Here is a 9,689-nt window from a genome sequence, read left to right as displayed (position 1 = left end):
CAGAATACACCTCTCCCATGTCCCAAAATGCACGTCTTCCATGTCTTAGACTCTACTTCATCTCTGTCATTTCTCCCCTTTTCTCAACTCCAAAAGAGGAAGCATGTTTTTTCTCTTTTATTCTACTAAAATAAACCGAAACACATACATTGGGAAACCATAATATGCACAGATTTGCTCAAAGTGTGGATAATCAACACAGGCATCAAATTTAGAAACATTAAATGGGATGTCTGTCTTCACTGTCAGCCTAAGAGTGGTTGAGCCTGGGTGGGGTGGAGAAAATGGGGTGGGGGGTATTTGACTCATCTCACATTCAGAAAGTTGCTCAAACTTAGAATTCTCCAAAGGCACTCATACATTCAGTCAAAGCATTATCCTGGCAGATTTGGGGGAAAAAAAAGAAGATATTTTTATATTGTACATGTAAATGTGTGTTCCATTCCTGCACCATCTTATCTGTACCGTATTATGAATTAATATTGTCTATTAATCCTATAATTGTCCTTGAGCAGTGCAATTATATGATATCTGTAGACCACTGCTCTGCATTTGTTAGTATTTATTTGTTCAATGGCAACATTACCATACACACAGTTTTGTTATCCCCGCTTACTATTTCTTCATCTTTTTAATTAGCTGGGAGTCTCAATAAATGGAAATGACCTGGGCCTCTGTCAACCCCTGGGAGACCCTAGTAGGTGAATTCTGCAGAAAAGGGTATCCATGCCTTTCAGAGGGGGATTTTGGGTGAGAGCTGCAGATAAATTGTCACTGTGCTCATGGACGGGCTAAGAAGAGGACCAAGGGCATCTGAATTGCCTGCCTTCAGCTTGGCTGGCACCTGCATCCTCCTGCTCTCGCTGCCTTCTTTAGGGCAGTCATCCTACCCACTCTGAGACTATCATTACACCGTCTCATACACTCACGGGGTCCACCCAACTCCCTCCTCCTACAGATGGGAGCCCAGAGAGAAAACATGCCTTGCTCAATCAAGGTAGCAGCAAGTCAGTGGAAAACATGCATGCGGTCAGCCATGGTGGCTAACGCCTGTAATCCCAGCACTTTGGGAGGCCGAGGCCGGTGGATCACCTGAGGTCAGAAGTCCTAGACCATCCTGATCAACATGGTGAAACCCTGTCTCTACTAAAAGTACAAAAATTTTTGTATTAATTAACTACAGGTGTGGTGGTGCACGCCTGTAGTCCCAGCTACTCTGGAGGCTGAGGCAGGAGAATTGCTTGAACCCAGGAGGCAGAGGTTGCAGTGAGTTGAGATTGCACTACTGCATTCCAGCCTGGGTGACAGAGCAAAACTCTCTGAAGGAAGAAAGAAAGAGAGAAAGAGAGAGGGAGGGAGGGAGGGAGGAAAGGAAGGGAGGGAGGGAGGGAAGGAAGGGAGGGAGGGAAGAAGGGAGGGAGGGAAGGAAGGAAATGTGCTTGCTTGGTTGCTTGGTGCATTAAAGAAACTGGTATGGTCACTTTGGAGAGCAATTCGGTAGTATTCCTTAAAACAACAACAAATGAGTATACACTGAAACCAACAATTTTGCTATGCTATATCTAACCTAGAGGGATTCTGGGATAGATGAAAGAATAGTTGTTTTTTCATATTACATAATACTGTGAAACTATTAAAAGCAGGAGCTAGATGTATATATAGCAATGTGGATAAATCTCCTAGACAAATAATAGGGCAAAAAAAAAAAAAAAGCAGAATTAGGATTGTGGTATAATTTTATCTACATAACACGCACATGTACACATGTGGGTATACACATGTATTTATATAAAAGCAGGGAAAGCACTAGAAGAACACACTGGTATGTTCTCCTGTATAAAATGCAAAATAATTACATGTTTGTAAATGCAAATAGTATCCCTCAGAGGAAGTATACCAAATTCATAAGAGTTGTAACTTCAGGGGGGACCAAGAAGGAACAAGGAATTGGGAGCAGTAGGCAAGGGAAACTTCAGCATTTTTTGTGATGTTTTAATTTATTATTTTCAAAGGTGTTTAAATACTGCTGGAACAATATGCAGAAAGTTACCACGACCGCTTCACTCTCCTATCCCTCAACCCCTTGGTTTTCTTTAGTTAAGACAGCCATTAAAACAAATTTCTTATTCATCTTTTCAGGAATACGATTTGCATTTGCAAATATTTGAAAATAGCTTAACTTTTAAGTTTTAAGGAGTAAGTTTAACTTTTAAAAAATAAGTATTAGTATGTTATTTGTGATATTAAAATGGTTTTTAAAGCCGGGCATGGTGGCTCACACCTGTAATCTCAGCTATTTGGGAGAATGAGGTGGGAGGATTATTTGAGACCAGAATTTCAAGACCACCCTGGGCAACATAGTAAGAGCTTGTCTTAAAAAAAATTTTAAATAAAAGAAAAATTTTATTCACATTAAATATTATTTTTCAAGAATGTAGAATGTTCAACACCAGAAAGCATTTTAATAGAATTCATTCTATTAGCAAAGTAAAGGAGAAGAATGACACCATGATTGCAACAGATGCAGAAAAAGCATTTGACAGAAGTCGAACATCCATTTATGTTAAAACTTCTAGAAAACTGGGATATAAGAAAACTTTAGGCTGGGCACGGTAGCTCACACCTGTCATCCCAGCACTTTGGGAGCCCAAGGTGGGTGGATCTCCTGAGGCCAGGAGTTCGAGACCAGCCTGGCCAACATCGTGAAACCTCATTTCTACTAAAAATACAACAACAACAACAAAATTAATTGGGCATGGAGGTGGGTGCCTGTAATCTCAGCTACTCAGGAGGCTGAGGCAGGAGGATTGCTTGAACCTGGGTGGCAGAGGCTTCAGTGAGCCCAGATCACACTATTGCACTCCAGCCTGGGCAACAAGAACAAAACTCCATCTCAATAAAAAAAGAAAGAAAGAAAGAAAAAGAAAGAAAACTTAAAAAATTGGATAAAAGGTATCTGTCAAAACCTACCATGCTACAGGTTAATATTCTTCATAAGCATAGACACATGCATCATTAACAAAATAATAACTAATCAAGTCAAGCAACATTAGGAAACATAACATGTCTGTATAATGAAGAATTTAGCTTGTCTTTATCCGCAGTTCTAAACCCCCAAACCTTTAGAATTTCCTGAATAATAAGTGTGTCTTTATTATTTGTGCATTTGTGGTAGACCCCTCAAGCCCTACTTGATAGTTTGTGCTAATGAGATAACTCAGGATGGGGGCTGGCCACACCAGAAAGACCAATCATGTGATTAGAGAGTTGAGACTTTGAGCTAAATGGTATCATCTGCAGGGAAGGGAGGGGGACTGCAGATTGAGTTCAATGGTATAGCTGGTGATTCAGTCAATCATATCTACATAATGAAACCACAATAAAAATTCTGGACACTGAAGCTTGGGTAAGCTTTCCTGGTTGGCCATACTTTTAGAGTATTGTCACACTTTGATGCCCAGAGATCAATGTGTTCTTTATGTTTCAAGCCCTCTCAAACTTTGGTCTATGTGTGTCTTCTTTTGGCTGGTTCCAATTTTTATGCTTTGCTGTAATAAAACTGTAATTGTAAGTATATTGCTTTCCTGAGTTCTATGACTCATTTTTCTGAATGAAACCTGAGGAAGTCTTCCGGGATGCTCAAACCTGTCACCAGCTAGTATGAAATGAGGATGGCCCTAGGTACCCCTAGAGTTGCTGCTGGTATCTGAAGTGAGGGCAGTCTTGTGGAGAACTCTGCCCTCTTATTTGCAGCTTGGCACTCATTGCAACATCCTATGGCCAAGTGGAGCTTATCTCAGGAATGCAAGGTTGGTTCAACATTTGAAAATTAATTATTGTAGTTTACCTTATTGACAGAATTTCTTTCAAAAACCCCTATGATCCCTTTTGGCTTTCTGAGCAGCACCATGGTGATTGGCAAGAACAAGCGCCTTATGAAAGGTGGCAAAAAGGGAGCCAAGAAGAAAGTGGTTGATCTATTTTCTAAGGAAGATTTGTACAATGTGAGAAAGCACCTGCTATGTTCAATATAAGAAATATAGGAAAGACGCTAGTCACCAGGACCCAAGGAACCAAAATTGCATCCGATGGCCTCAAGGGTCCCGTGTTTGAAGTGAGTTTTGCTGATTTGCAGAACGGTGAAGTTGCATTTAGAAAATTCAAACTGATTATAGAAGATGTTCAGGGCAAAAGCTGCCTGACTAACTTCCATGGCATGGATCTTATCCGTGACAAAATATGTTCCATGGTGAAAAAATGGCAGACAGTGATTGAAGCTCATGTTGATGTCAAGACTACCAATGGTTACTTGCTTTGTCTATTCTGTGTTGGTTTTACTAAAAAATGCAACAATCAAATATGGAAGATTTCTTATGCTTAGCATCAACAGATCCACTAAATCTGGAAGATCATAGAAATCATGGCCTGAGAGGTGCAGACAAATGACCTGAAAGAAGTGGTCAATAAATTGACTCCAGACAGCATTAGAAAAGACATAGAAAAGGTTTGCCAATCTATTTATCCTCTCCATGATGTTTTCATTAGAAAAGTAAAAATGCTGGCTGGGCGCAGTGGCTCACGCCTGTAATCTCAACACTTTGGGAGGCCGAGGCGGGTGAATCACGAGGGTCAAGAGATCGAGACCATCCTGGCCAACATGGTGAAACCATCTCTACTAAAAACACAAAAATTAGCCAGGCATGGTGGCACATGCCTGTAGTCCCAGCTACTCGGGAGGCTGAGGCAGGAGACTTACTTGAACCCGGGAGGCAGAGGTTGCAGTCAGCCAAGATTGTGCCACTGAACTGCAACCTGGTGACAGAGCAAGACTCTGTCAATATGAATTGGGAAAACTCATGGAGCTTCATGGTGAAGGAAGTAGTTCTGGAAAAGCCACTGGGGACGAGATAGGTGCTAAAAGATGAGCAAGCTGATGGATATGAACCACCAGTCCAGTCCAAGAATCTGTTTAAAGTTTGGACTTATAATAAGTGGGAAATAAAAAGTCCTATTTGTGAAAAAAGAATTTGACAAAATTCAACACCCATTCATGATTAACAACTCTCAGCAAACTAGGAATGGAAGGGAAATGACAACCTGATAAAAAAAACTATGATATGCATTATGAGAAAGTTTCTGAAAGTGTAGAAAGACAATTGTTTTGTGAAACTTTTGTTTTACTTTGTGTTTGTGTGTGTGTGTGTTGCACTGGGTCCTAGAGAAGTTTTCAGAGTAGATAAATGCACAAGAATATTCGTTGCAACATTTTGTGAAAAATTTCAGGCAGCATTCGTGAAAAGGAAAATGCACACACAAATTCATACAGCAGGCCGGGTGCAGTGGCTCACGCCTGTAATCCCAGCACTTTGGGAAGCTGAGGTGGGCAGATCGTCTGAGGTCAGGAGTTCGAGACCAGCCTGACCAACATGGAGAAACCCCATCTCTACTAAAAATACAAAATTAGCCGGGCATGGTGGCGCATGGCTGTAATCCCAGCTACTCAGGAGGCTGAGGCAGGACAACTGCTTGAACCCGGAGGCAGAGGTTGCGGTGACCTGAGATCATGTCATTGCACTCCAGCATGGGCAACAAGAGCGAAACTCCGTCTTAAAAAAAAAAAAATTCCTACAACACAATATGATGTAGTAGTTAAAGTGTATGAGCCAGAGTTAAATGCATCAAGATGGATAAATCTCCAAAACACAATGTTGAGCTAGAAGAGCAAATTGCAGATTGATGTTTGTAACATCATATTTTGTGTGTGTGTGTGATAGGGTCTTGCTCTGTTGCCTAGGCTGGAGTGCAGTGACATGATCTTGGCTCATTGCACCCTCAACCTTCTGGGCTCACCTCAGCCTCCTGAGTAGCTGGAACTATAGGCACGTGCTACCATGCCTGGCTAATTTTTTGATCTTATGTAGAGATGGGATTTTGCTGTGTTGCTCATACTGGCTTTAAGCTCCTAGGCTCAAGCCATCCTCCTGCCTCTGCCTCCAAAAATGTTGGGATTATAGGCATGAGCCACTGCATCTGGCTGTATAATCCACTAGGGGAAAATGTATATATTAATATATATTTATAGGAAAAATCTTTCATGGGGATGATCAATACAAATTCAGTGTGGTGGTTATTTCTGAGGAGGAAGGAAGGAGGAAAGGAGAATGAGATTTGGGAGGAGCACATGAAGGGGCTTTAACAATATTTGTAATATTTTACTCCTTTAAAAATAACCAAAGCAAAATGTTAAGATCTGATAAAGTTGAGTGATGAGTGCATAAAGATTTGTTCTACTTTTCTTTAGGAATGTTTGAAATATGAGATTATAAATTATAAGAAGGCAATTTGACACAGTAAAAGTAACCCTTTGTTTTTGAAAGTTTGAGTTGTGAGTTTCCAACACAGCTTGAGCTACTTGGAGATTCGCAAGTGCAGCTGCTTCAAGTGTGTTTCGAGAGGTTCCTGGTAGTCCCCGACGTGGGCAACGAGAGAGGGGCAGAGAAAATGCCCAGGTTTCCCAGTTCTTCCCTCTGATCTGCTTGACCTTTCCCAGCTTTATATATTGGCCTCTGTATTTGGAAGCTATTATAAAAGATCCTAGGACTAAAATAACTTTGTAAACCACTGCCCTAGGCTACCCCAAATAAAAGTTGGGAAGTTTTGCTCTGGGAAATATGGAGTTAAACCTGAGTCACAAATTCTAGGGAATAAGTTTGCCTAGAATATTATTTCCCTAGAATAAATTAAAGGGAATAGCCCTCCAAATGGGTTTATCACATTGGATGATTTAATTTGGTTGGTTGACACATACACATGAGTAATTCTATCTGTCCAGAAAGCAGAGCCACACACACGTGTTAGAAGATGATGAATGTGTTCCAAGAACAAATCGAAATCACCTTGAACTGATCCAATAAAGTGCTGCTAACATCTATTTAGCATTTGAACAGACGATGAACTTCCTGCTTACGGAGCAAGTAGGTAGAGCTAGACATGAGCCTGCTGTTTGTGAAGCCTGGGGAAAAGCTTGCTTTTATACACTGGGGAAAGTGAATTAATTAGAACCTCTTCCCAAAGCCATCACCTGTTTCCACCACTGCCTTCCACTGGGTCACCCTGCACTTGTTCCACCTCATGACCTTTATCTGGATGCCTCCAGTCATTCCATGTTCTCTAGGAGCTTTGGAATAGCTTTGGCTAGGCATGGAAACTAGGTGTGAGAGCCTGTATGTCTCCCAGATGGGAAAACAGAAAGGAGAAGCGTGGCCAGATTCCAATAAGAGATTTGAGAGAATCAACCCTCTATAAAACCTGGAATAGAATTCAACACCTAAGTGAACTAGATCTTGTTTTGACAACACACGTCATTTCCCACCTCCATGAGCCTTTCTTGGTGGTAACAGATTATGACCAGTAATAGGTTTCCATTTCTGCACCCAGTTGGGGGTGATATTAAGATTACTTAACAATCTGTACAACATGGTGCCAACCATCAGAACGGATGCTGGCTATAAAAAACAGACATGGCCATGTCATTACTTCCTGATTCATATACCAGCCCCAGTCTGAGTGATACAGAAATCTAATCTTCAAGAAATTTCTGGTGGGTTGCGTCTGAGTCCAAGAGCAGCTATACCTTAAAGCTTCCAGCTATAATGGAGAAGCTTCCTCCTGTTCTGAATCTACTTTTAAAAAATGTTCCCAACAGAGGGGAGGTGAACTACCTGTCAGCTACTTCTAAATGCTGAGAAGTCAACTGGAAGGCTATTCATTTATTCAACACATAATTATTGAGCATATACTATGCTAAGCCCACTGAACATACGGCAGTGATTGTATACCAGCAGCCTCTGCGTTAAATCCAACACAAAGATAATGCTTAGTGTGACCTGCACGGAGTTTTAAAAATTGCCAACATTCAAAAATTAGGAGACACCATATAAAAATCTAGATTTTCAGCTTCTCTTGGAAAACAGCAATATCTGGTCACCCTGGGTCAGATTTCTGCAAAACAGCAAATTGGCTGGTGTGTGGTTTGCGGCAGTACTCACCCAGTCCCTCTTGCCCTCCAGCTTCAGTGATAATTGTCACTTGCCATTCTCATCCTCTTTGCACTGTGTATGAGTACGTGTATGAGTGTGTGTGTGTTTGTGTGTGTGTGTGAATGTTTATAGTAAGGAAATATTTCTCTGCTTCCACGTCTCTGTCAAAAGGGGAAAAACAAAAGCCAGACCAAGAGGGCAGAATGATTTTTATTAGTCTTGGCCCCGTCTCTTGTTTCTGTTACCTGTCATGTTCCAAAGACACTTGAGTTTGCAGCTCCTGGAACACCATGATGCCAAAAAAAAAAAAAAAAAAAAAAAAAAAAAAAAAAAAGAGTCTGCCTCAGGGAGTTTGCAGTTTGCAGGAGAAAGGATTAAACTTGACAACCTATAATAATCCCTCGCCCAGGACCCGGTAGCAGGCAGAGGGAAGGAAGAAACTGCAAGTACAAAGTCTTATCTGTGTGAATAAGCTTGGCTTCAAGCATGGCAAAAGGCCCGTTGTGGCTGGGACAGATGAGAGGGAGCGTGGAGGGAGAGGAATTTGGAGAGCCAACTCAGACCTTTTAAGTCATGGTAAGGAACTTGGGTTTTATTCTAAGTGGCATGACGTAGATTCTGCTCACCCCTCCTTAACAAGGCTTGGATCTTGTTACTTCATGTAGCTACGGTAACAGCAATGGCAGGAGAGAGGAGAGGCAGGTGAGGTTTGCATCTACCTAAACTATTAGTATCGCTCAGGTGTCCAGCAGTGGGGAGATGGTGTGCTCCCACATCGGGTGTTTTGAAGAGGGCTTGCTACTTATTCACTTATTTATTTATTTTTAGAGATCAGGTCTCGCTCTGCCACCCAGGCTGGAATGCAGTGGTGCAATTATGGCCCACTGCAGCCTTCAACTCCTGGCCTCAAGTGATTCTTCAGCCTCAGCCTCCTGAGTAGCTGGGACCACAGGTGTGCGCTATCATACCTGGCTAATTTTTAAATTTTTTTGTAGAAATGGAGTCTTGCTATGTTGCCCAGACTGGTCTTGAACTCCTAGACTCAAGTGATCCTCCTGCCTGTCCTCCCAAAGTGTTGTGATTATAGGCGTGAACCACCGCACCCAGCCTGAAGAGAGTTTAATAAAGGAATTGAGCAGGGTTGAAGAAAACTCCAAGGAGGATATGGTACCCCAGACTAGTAACAGACTAGTAACAGGGGAAGACTAGGAACAGGGGAGATGTTATCCCCTTGGGCCTGAATGGGCAAAGGAAGGCTACCAGAACCTGGAGAGACCCATATTGTTTAGAGAGGGCTGGATTATTCTCATAAAGCACATAGTCAGCTTGTGATGACTCCACAAAGAGAAAGCCAGGAGAAATGACCTCACTCTCCTCCCACCTTTTTATTTCCTGCCAGGACTGCCTATAGGGTACACCTCTCTCTGAAAGCCAGAGAGAGGGCACTCATTGATGGGGTCTATACAGTTAGCCTCCAGGAACCTAGGACAGAGAGGAGGTGGCCATAGAGTGGCTTTTGGAAGGGCATGAGATACTCTATTCACCATCCAGGACACAGGACAAGAAAATAGCATCCATATTTGTAGTAGTAGGGATAAGATTCAGGTGTGGTGTCTGTAGATAATATTATCCAATTCCTCCAACTTCTGG

At 41.9% G+C, this 9,689-nt stretch overlaps 1 pseudogene; it reads left to right on the top strand.

Annotated features, from left to right (window-relative positions):
• The first annotated feature begins 3,908 nt into the window (after nucleotides 1-3,908).
• LOC105495749 (small ribosomal subunit protein eS1-like) lies at nucleotides 3,909-4,381 on the top strand (annotated as a pseudogene).
• The last annotated feature ends 5,308 nt before the right edge of the window (nucleotides 4,382-9,689 follow it).

This window comes from Macaca nemestrina, chromosome 15 (assembly GCF_043159975.1).
Source record: "Macaca nemestrina isolate mMacNem1 chromosome 15, mMacNem.hap1, whole genome shotgun sequence".
Taxonomy (NCBI): domain Eukaryota; kingdom Metazoa; phylum Chordata; class Mammalia; order Primates; family Cercopithecidae; genus Macaca; species Macaca nemestrina.
Note: the sequence above shows the minus strand (reverse complement) of the source record. Positions and strands in the feature narration are given on the sequence as shown.